General features: G+C 41.9%; 2 pseudogenes; one reads left to right on the top strand and one right to left on the bottom strand.

Moving 5' to 3' along the window:
- LOC119352677 overlaps positions 1-8,913 on the bottom strand; it is a 20,469-nt pseudogene extending 11,556 nt beyond the window's left edge.
- Positions 1,112-4,240, top strand: LOC119352680 (annotated as a pseudogene).
- Positions 8,914-9,984: the final 1,071 nt, after the last annotated feature.

Below are 9,984 nucleotides of genomic sequence, written 5' to 3'. Positions count from 1 at the left end.
GGGGTGTTCTCAAACACAAATACGTGGAGGTAACATTTACTGCCGCTATGGCTAAGCTTGCTAGTAGACACATAAATTACCTGGTGGACAGATACCCGACCCATATATGAAGAAAATCCTGAATTTCCCATGGTTCCTGATGCATATCAAGAAGGTCCTACACATAACTTGGCTCATAGCCACTGTCGGTTTGGAAGGCACTGCACTGCAGGGAAATATCCTGTGGAGCTTAGGCTTAGGTGCACCTCCTTATCTAGCCATCCATCTATGCATCGCGATTTGTGCGAGAACTTTTCTCTTTTTTGTTTCTTCCAAATAAAACGACATATGAACTTCAAACTTTGCATCACAACAAAACATTCTAACTCGAATGTGGGAAAAAAACTTTCAGATATTTTCATGCATCATAAGTACTAAAAATAACATTTTTGAATAAAGAAAATCTCATTTTGTATATTTATGTCGGTCAAAAAAATCTATAAGTTTTTTCTCTCATTATAGTAAGAATGTTTTGCTATCTTGCAAAGTTTGAAGTTCATATATTGTTTTATTTGGAAGCAACAAAAAAGAGAAAAATTCAGGCTGTAAGTTAGTTGTCTAGTACGGATCTCAAAGCTATATCGAAGGGTATGGATAAGAGGTGTCCATGAACCTAAGCTCTAAAAATCCACGTCCCACCTGCGCTGCACATGATCTTCTACTCTTTGTCATTCCAAAAAAGTGTTTGCCACTAGCAACTTGAGAAAAGAAGTCTTCATGGGATTCAACGTTCATAACAGTCAAGTCTTGGTTTCACACCAACACTTTGTTTTCTTATTATGCTCCTTCAAGACAATTAGAAGTCACCCGATGGACAAATTTCTTCCAAACCAAAAAAGTTATGATGCAAACTTCTGCACGCACGTCTCTTTAACATTATACTGTCTCATGGAGCAGGTGGCTAGCTAGTCGCCGAGCAGGCGAAATGGCTAGCTAGTCTCGCTGTGAGTTGTACATCTCTATCAAAGTGCTATCTATATCTTGCAGCTAGCATATATATCAAGGTAACAAACACCATAGCCTGAAGCTTCACAGCCATACACCAAGAGCTACTTCTGCTATGCGAATAGCCATGGAGACCTCCCCTCTCCTAAAACTCACCCCACTCACTCTCCTACTAGTCTGGCTTCTGCCTGTCACGGTAGTGCCATCCCTCCAAGAACAAGCAGGAGCTCTCCTTGCTTGGAAAGCCACACTACAAAGCCACCCAGCCCAGCTGCAATCCTAGTCAACAGGAAACAAAACTGCATGGCCGTGCAACTGGTACGGCATCAGCTGCAGCATGCATCAAGCAAGGCACCAAGAGGTGATCACCGAAATCTCTCTACCGGGCTTACGGTTGAGAGGGGAGCTCGACGCCCTCAACTTCACGGTGTTGCGTACTCTGACGAGTATCAACCTCTCCAACAATCAGATAAGGGGCTTATTTCCACCTGCTTTAGCATCGTCCTTGGCTCCTTGCCGAACCTGCGGCACCTATTTCTCCAGGATAATGAGCTTTCCGGTGAAATACCAAGGCAAATAGATCACCTAGAGGGTCTCGTGAGGCTGAACTTGTCAAACAATCGCTTGTCTGGTCCCATCCCCGGTGAACTAGGCTACCTAAAGGAGCTGGACACTTTAGATTTTTCCAACAACAACCTCACAGGTCCCATTCCCATATATTTAGGGAATTTTACTAAGCTCACTACCTTATACCTTTACGGTAATCTGTTCACCGGATATCTTCCTCGAGAACTAGGTTACCTCATGAATTTACGAGAGCTGGCACTTGCCAACAACAAACTCATGGGTTCCATTCCCGGTACCTTTGGGAGTTTGATTAACCTCACTGGCTTGTACCTATGGGGTAACCAACTTTCCGGGCATATTCCTCGAGAACTAGGTTACCTAAAGAATTTAGAAACATTGCATCTTGGCAATAACAAACTCAAAGGTTCCATCCCCAATATCTTTCGAAATTTGACTAAGCTCACTACCTTAAGTCTTGGTGGTAATCAATTCTCCGGACATATTCCTCGACAAATTGGTACCTTAATGGACCTCGTGCGTTTGGAACTCCGGTCCCTTGCCACCTGAGTTGTGTTCTGGAAGCCTGCTCAGGCATCTAACAGCATTTGATAACAACTTGAATGGACAACTGCCATCAAGTTTGGTACACTGCAAAAAAGCCTAGTCAGAGTTTGTATTGAAAGGAATCAAATAGGAGATACCTTCGAGTTGGGAGTTTATCCACATTTGTTGTATATGGATATGAGGTCAAATAAACTATTTGGTCAATTGTCTTATCACTGGGGTGAATGTCGTAATCTTACCAAGCTAGGCATCTCAAAAAACAACATCATGGGTAAAATACCTGCAAATATGGGGCAACTGTCACAACTAAAGGTACTTGATCTTTCATCAAACAAGCTTGAAGGAGAGATTCCAAGTGAACTGGGCAATCTAAAAAATTTGTTCCAGTTGAGCCTGGCAGACAATTTCCTCCATGGAGGCATACCACAAGAAATTGGAGCAATGTCCAGTTTGGAGTTGCTGGATTTGTCATCAAATAACCTAAGTGGTTTGATACAAGGACCAGTTGAAAATTGTTTAAAGCTTCACTCACTGAATTTGAGAGGCAATAACTTAATAGGAAACATCCCTGCCACACTAGCGCTGTTGCACAACTTACATGAACTGTTGGATTTAAGTGATAATTCATTTATTGGGACAATACCAAGCCAATTTATTGGTCTGATCATGCTAGATACTTTTAATCTTTCACACAATGAGCTTAATGGCTCCATCCCATCATCATTTCATAGTATGGGAGGCTTGACATCCATTGATGTATCTTACAATGAATTGGAAGGACCAGTCCCCGAGAGTAAGCTCTTCCAAGAAGCTCCATTACAGTGGTTCATGCATAATAAGATGCTATGTCGTGTAGTGAAAGGATTGCCCCCTTGTAGTAGTGCAACTCAGAGCAAAGGGAAAAGGAAAATATACAAAACACTTGTACTAGCCATCGTTCCAGCGCTGATATGTTTTGTTCTTGTTGTGGTGATATTGATGTTTCGACGTGAAAGTAAGAGATCCAGTGCAAATAACACTAATGTAACACAGGTAAACATCTTCTCTATTTGTAGTTTTGATGGGGCAAATGTGTTCAAGCAAATCGTTGAAGCAACCAACAATTTTAGCAACATACATTGTATATGAACTGGAGGATATGGATCTATCTACAAGGCTAGACTTCCAACATCCAAAACATTTGCAGTGAAGAAGATACACATGATTGAAGATGAGTGTTGTGTAAGCGAGTCAGTTTTCAGACGTGAAATTGAGGCATTGGTGCAGATTCGGCATCGGAACATCGTGAAACTATTTGGGTATTGTTCCTCCAGCCAAGGCAAGTTTCTTATATATGAATATATGGAGAGAGGAGACCTGGCAGCAACACTGAGGTTCAATGGAAGGGCAATTGAATTGGATTGGAGAAGGCAGATACATATTGTGCTAGATGTGGTTCAAGCTTCAGCATACATGCATCATGATTGTTCGTCACCAATAGTCCACAGAGATATAAAAAGCACCAGCATTTTGCTTGATCTGAAATTTAGAGCTTGCATCTCTAACTTCGGTATGGCTAAAGTTCTCAATATTGATGGCCAAAATATCACTAGACTCGCTGGAACGAAGGGATATCTTGCCCCAGGTAACCAAAAATCAAACCTTAACAACTAATTTTGTCGTTTGGCACTATACATATCTACGTACATGTGAAATTGTGATGTATTCTGATCATTATGATTAACTTTTAACTGTTTAGTTGCAATACATATATTAATTAATTGGTTCTAATTTCAGAGCTGGCGTATACAGAGAATGTGACGTATATAGCTTCCGAGTGCTTGTTCTAGAGCTATTTATGGGATCCCATCCAGGCGATCTGCTCTCATCCCTCTTATCCGACACCAAGAATAATGATGTGTGTCTACTGGATCTGGTGGACTCTAGGCTCGTGCTCCCAGATGCTGAAACTGCTAGAGAAATATATTGCATGCTCAGTGTTGCATTTCAGTGCCTAGAGCTGAGTCCATAACGCAGACCAACAGCACGACGTGCCAGTGATGAGCTATTTGCGATTAAAGCATGTGAAGATCATGTTGATTATATGCACGTTAGCCTCACCATTCCTGCACAGTAGTGCCTATGATTATGGATGATGAATTTGAGTCATTTAGTTTCTTCTCTAATACCTACATGCTTGTTTAAAAAAGTTTAGTTTCCTCTGTAACTAGCAAGAAAAGTAAAAATTTGATGGCATGTATGGAACTAGCAAACTTGTCTAATGTACCATTATAAACTGTATTAACCGTACTGAAAGCAAATGAAGAGAGAAATTATGTCTTTGTCTCCAGCTTGCTTCTTCTCTCTAGTCCGGTTGTTCTCCACAAGTGACTCCCCTAGTTTTGTTGCTCTCCACACACCGTATCGATGCCATTTCTCTCGCAAGCAAGGGGACATAACACCCTCCCCATTATAATAATTTCTCCATCACAAAAAATCGCGCCACTTCCTCCGAAAGGAGACATTGCCACAGCCAATGATACTGCCTTTGTTGACGTTGATGCCATACCTCAAGGCTGCACCAGAATCAGGGGCTGACATCCAGACTGGTAGAGCTTTTTGGTATGACAAGTCAACGACATCTACAAAATCTATGAAGCACCTCGACGACCTATCTGCCATGGACATCGACCCCCACTCCTTCACAGTCACAACCAATTCCCTGTCGTCTCCTGAACGTCAAGTTCCCCGACTTGTAGACAATTTATGTTCTTTTTTCTCCAGTTCATTGTTAGGCAAAATCGTCGGTATACTTCAATTTGTCTGTGTTGAATCTAGATAGTTCATTTTATCGGAATGCCTTTACCAAATTATCAATTGTTTCCTTGGTATGCTCAACTGATTATTGAATATGCACCGAAGCAAATTTCTACAGCTGGAAACGTCCTTGTGGTTGTGAGTTTCGTATCCTGCTTTATGAACAGTTACTTTCTTTGAATGCAACCTCATCTGAATGAAACTCTTGGTGTATGTTCATAAGTTTTTTTAGGTTTTCTCTTAGTGCAATTTGTTTTCCTGCGTGATGTCACTAATATTGCAGAATTTCACCCATAGAAGTCATAATTATTCTTGTTTAGCAAACCTTTGCACATCTTTGGAAATTAGACAAAGCCCAAGACATATCCTCTCAATATAATTACAGATATAGCTTACTTTCGTCACAATAGTTACCCCTCAAGGTCATTCCCATTACTGTAATTTAAAAGGAGTCTTATCCTTCCTAGGAAAAAACAAAAAGTGTCCTCATTCACTAACTTTGATTCCTTTCACCAATGAAAAACAAATGCTCACTTAATTCAAAAAAAGTTTTGTACATTAAAAATGTATGGTACCTTTAAAAAGGAGATTTAAATTACCACAAAAAAAGAAGATTTAAAAATGTCTTCGCGACATTTTTGGAAAGTGTTTGTACTATGTAAAAACAAATGTTTGCGTAGTTCAGGAAAATGATTTTTATCACTCAAAAAATGTTCCAGCGTGTATTTGAAAACACGTATTTGAAAAAAATTTCAAAAAACATGTGTTTTGAAAAATTCCAGATTTTTTTAGTCTAAACACACTTTATTCATTAATCATAGGCCAATCCACCCGTTTCCTTGCTTATTGGCCTGAAAGCCAGGTGATTCCCTCCTGATGGGGCCACATTCTAGCTTCTTGGGTTGTCAGCCCATGGGAACGGAGCATTAGCTGAGGAAGCTACCGAACACTTTTGGCAATTCTTGTTTTTGATCAAGAAGCAGGGTTCGGGATTGGGAAGCAAAAGTCATGGATTGGTGGCGCTGGGCGATGGCCGAACAAGTAGGCAGCCTTCCTTCAAAGTTGCACCTCCAGGGCATAACCAATGCGTCAAGACATGACTAATGCCATCAATTTAAACGTAATTGTCACATCATACAAGTTTACAAGCAGACCAAACGGGTTTTCATGGTATGATGCTTACATTACAAATTTGCTAGTAGTTCCATAAATACCATCAGAATTTTACATTTCTTTATAGTTACAGAGACACTACGTTCTTTTAAGAAAGTAGGTGGGTATCAGAGAGCGCACCCTGGTGACACAAATATTAATTCATTATTGTCCATGGCCATATATCGGCACTACTGTTTAGGAATGGCGACGCAAGCATGCAGATAATCAACATGATCTTCACATGCTTTAATCATAGATACTTCATCACTGGCATGTTGTGCTGTTGGTCTGCATGATGGACTTGGCTCCAGGCACTGAGCTGCAACACTGAGCATGCAGTATATTTCTCTAGCGGTTTCTGTATCTGGGAGCACGAGCCTAGAGTCTAGCAAGTCCTGCAGGCACACATCATTCTTCTTGGTGGCCAGTGAGATGGATGAGAGCAATTCTCCTGGATGGGATCCCATAAATAGCTCCAAAACAAGCACTCTGAAGCTGTATACGTCGCATTTCTTCATCAAATTTTCTGTATATGCTAGCTCTACAAATAATATCAGCTATTTAGTATATGTATTGCAACTAAACAGTTAAAGGTTCATCGTAATTATCAAAATATAACAGATTTTACATGTACTTGCATATGTAGTACCAAACTGCAAAACTAGTTATTAAGGTTTGACTTTTGTTTACCTTGGGCAAGATAGTCTTTCGTCCCAGCAAGTCTTGTGATATCCCAGCCATCAATATTGAGAATTTTGGCCGTACCGAAGTCAGAGATGCACACGCTTTATATTCAAGATCAAGCAAAATGTTACTACTTGTTATGTCTCTGTGGACTATGGTGAGGAACAATCATGATGCATGTATGCCAAAGCATGAACTACATCCAACACAATATGTATCCGTCTTCTCCATTCCTTTTCAACTGCTCTTTCATTCGATCTTAGTGTTTCTGCCAAGTTTCCTCTAGCACCGTAGGGATGTTTCCTCAAAGTTATTGTGACTAAAATTCAAAGAGCGGAGCTTTAATAAATTGCCAATTGATCCTTGTATAAAACCGCTTAGGTTATTTGAGGACAAGTCTAACAACTCCAAATTGGACAGTGCTCCAATTTCTTGTGGAATGCTTCCATGGAGCAAATTATTTGCGAGGCTTAAGCTGAACAAACTTTTTAGGTTGCCTAGTGCACTTGGAATATTTCCTTCAAGCTTGTTTGATGAAAGATCAAGTATCCCTAGCTGAGGTAGTTGCCCCATACTTATGGGAATTTTTCCCGTGAGATTGTTGTTTGAGAGTCATAGCATTGTGAGACTACGACTTTCCCTCCGGTTATATGATAATTGGCCAAACAGTTTATTCGAGCTCATATCCATATAGAGAAGATTTGGATGAACTCCCAACTCAGAAATATCTCCTTCTATTTGATTCCTTTCAAGACGAAGTCGGACTAGGCTTCTGCAGTTTACCAAACTTGATGGCAGAGGTCCATTCAGGTTGTTATCACATGCAGTTAAATACTTGAGCTGGCTTCCAGCACACACAACTCGGGTGGCAAGGGACCGGAGAGATTGTTACCATACAACTCAAGTTCTTCAAGATCCATTAACGTACCAATTTCTATAGGAATATGTCCAGAGAATTGATTGACATCAAGGTGTAAGGTAGTGAGCTTAGTCTAATTTCCAAATATATTGGTGATGGAACCCATGAGTTTGTTATTGCTAAGAATCATTTTTTCTAGATTCACTAGGTTACCCAATTCTTGAGGAATACATCCGGAAAGTTGGTTATCCCATAGGTACAAGGCAGTGAGGTTATTCAAACTTCCAAAGGTAGTGGGGATGTAACCCATGATCTTGTTCTTGCTAAGATCCAACTCTTTCAAACTCACCAGGTAACCTAGTGCTCGAGGAAGATATCTGATGAATTGATTACGATAAAGGTACATGATAGTGAGCTTAGTCAAATCTCCAAAGACATTTGGGATTGAACCCTTGAGCTTCTTATTGCTAAGATTCAAAATCTCTAAATTCACTAGGTAACCTAGTTTTCGAGGAATACGGCCGGACAGGTTGTTATCCCATAGATACAAGCCAACGAGGTTAATCAGACTCCCAAAAGTATCGGGGATGGAACCCATGAGTTCGTTTTTGCTAATAGACAACTTTTGTAAATTCACTAGGTAGCCTAGTTCTCGAGGAAGATGTCCAGAGAATTGATTGCTATCAAGGTACAAGATCTTGAGTTTAGTAATATTCCCTAAATTTCTTGGAATGGGACCTGTGAGGTTGTTACCGGAAAAATCTAACCTGACCAGCTTCTTTAGGTAGCCTAGTTCACTGGGGATGGGACCAGACAGGAGATTGCCAGACAAGTCAAGTGTCACAAGACCCTCTAGTTGTCCTATTTGTCTAGGTATTTCACCATAGAGTTCATTCTGCTCGAGCATGAGGTGCCGTAGGTTTGGCAAGGATGATGCTAAAACAGGTGGAAAGGAGCCCCTTATGAGATTGTTCGAGAGTTGGATGCTTGTTAGGGTTGCCAACGCCGTGAAGTTGAGGGTGTCGAGCTCCCCTTTGAGCCGCAACCCCCGTAGAGAGATCTCGGTGATCACCTCTTGGTGCCTTGCTTGATGCTTGATGCACTTGATGCCGTACCAGCTGCAGGGCCATGTAATTGTTTCCCCTTCCCCAGGATTGCAACTGGGCTGGCTGGCTTTGTAGTGTGGTTTTCCAGGCAAGCAGCGCTCTTGCTTGTTCTTGCAGTGATGGCACTGCCTTGGCCGGGGAATACCAGGCTAGTAGGAGAGTGAGTGAGATGAGATTTAGGACAGGGGAAGTCTCCATGACTAGTCGCATAGCAGGAGTCGCTAGTTGTGGTAGGAGCTGGATCTTGGTGGTATGCCTCTGAAACCTCACCTTCGTGTGTGTGTGTGTGTGCGTGTGTGCGTGTGTGCATGTGTGTGTGTGTGTGTGTGTGTGTGTGTGTGTGTGTGTGTGTGTGTTCGCTCGGGTCGTCGGGACACAGAGGTGAAAGGTCCTCAGCTGAAACTAATTTTATTGAAAAAGTATCACGCACCGAAGATCCAGTCTAGGTCGTCAAAAGAACATAAAATTCTGATTCTTGAATGCGGTCGTCGGGACGGACGTTTCTTTTCAGCTTAACAGTAGAATTTTGGATGGCAGGCACTGAGCTTTCGGGAGTTTGAAAACAAAAAAGGCCACGTACTGTTCCTCGCATGTATACCTTTGTTGCTCTTGCATGAGACGGAAACCACCATAGAAAAGCTGAGCATTGGATTCGAGGAAATGATTTCTGAGTGCTGCTCATTTCTAGAAAACTTGAGCTACAAGCTGCAAGTGCACTGAGCTTGTACCGTCTTTAAAAAACTTCAGTGCGGTTGTCCCAAATTGTGCGGTTGTCCCAATTTCGGCCGAATTTCGGCCATCTCGGTCTAGGGAGAAATCTATCTTTCGCCAAAATTGGTCAAATTTGACAATTTTTTGTCAATTTTCAGTCGAATTTTGATCAAATTTCGGCCAAAATTTTTGAAGATGGCCGAAATTCGGCCATCTCTGCCTGGGGCAAGAAAAATCTCACCGAAAATCAAAACACAGGATGGATCCGGAGCGTTCCAGTTTGCCAATAGATGAGGGATTAGCGGACGTCGGGGTGGAGCATCTGGCACCGAATGACGGGATTCAAGGACCGAAGTTGAGGCGGAGACCACATGGTGGCCGACGGAGTGCGTGTGTACAGCAGGCGGCATGACATAGAGGTGGACCAGTGGAGCGTGTCGGCACGGGCGACCGGCACGGGGCACCTGGGAAGTGGGCGGAGGCGTGGAGTGGGTATGGGCGATGTGCTCACTGGGAATAGCCCAATCAAAATCGGGCGACTCGGTCAAAATCAGAATT

The sequence above is a fragment of the Triticum dicoccoides genome, chromosome 2A (genome assembly GCF_002162155.2).
Source record: "Triticum dicoccoides isolate Atlit2015 ecotype Zavitan chromosome 2A, WEW_v2.0, whole genome shotgun sequence".
NCBI lineage: Eukaryota > Viridiplantae > Streptophyta > Magnoliopsida > Poales > Poaceae > Triticum > Triticum dicoccoides.
The sequence above is the reverse complement of the archived record's forward strand: the minus strand, read 5'-3'. Positions and strand labels throughout refer to the sequence as shown.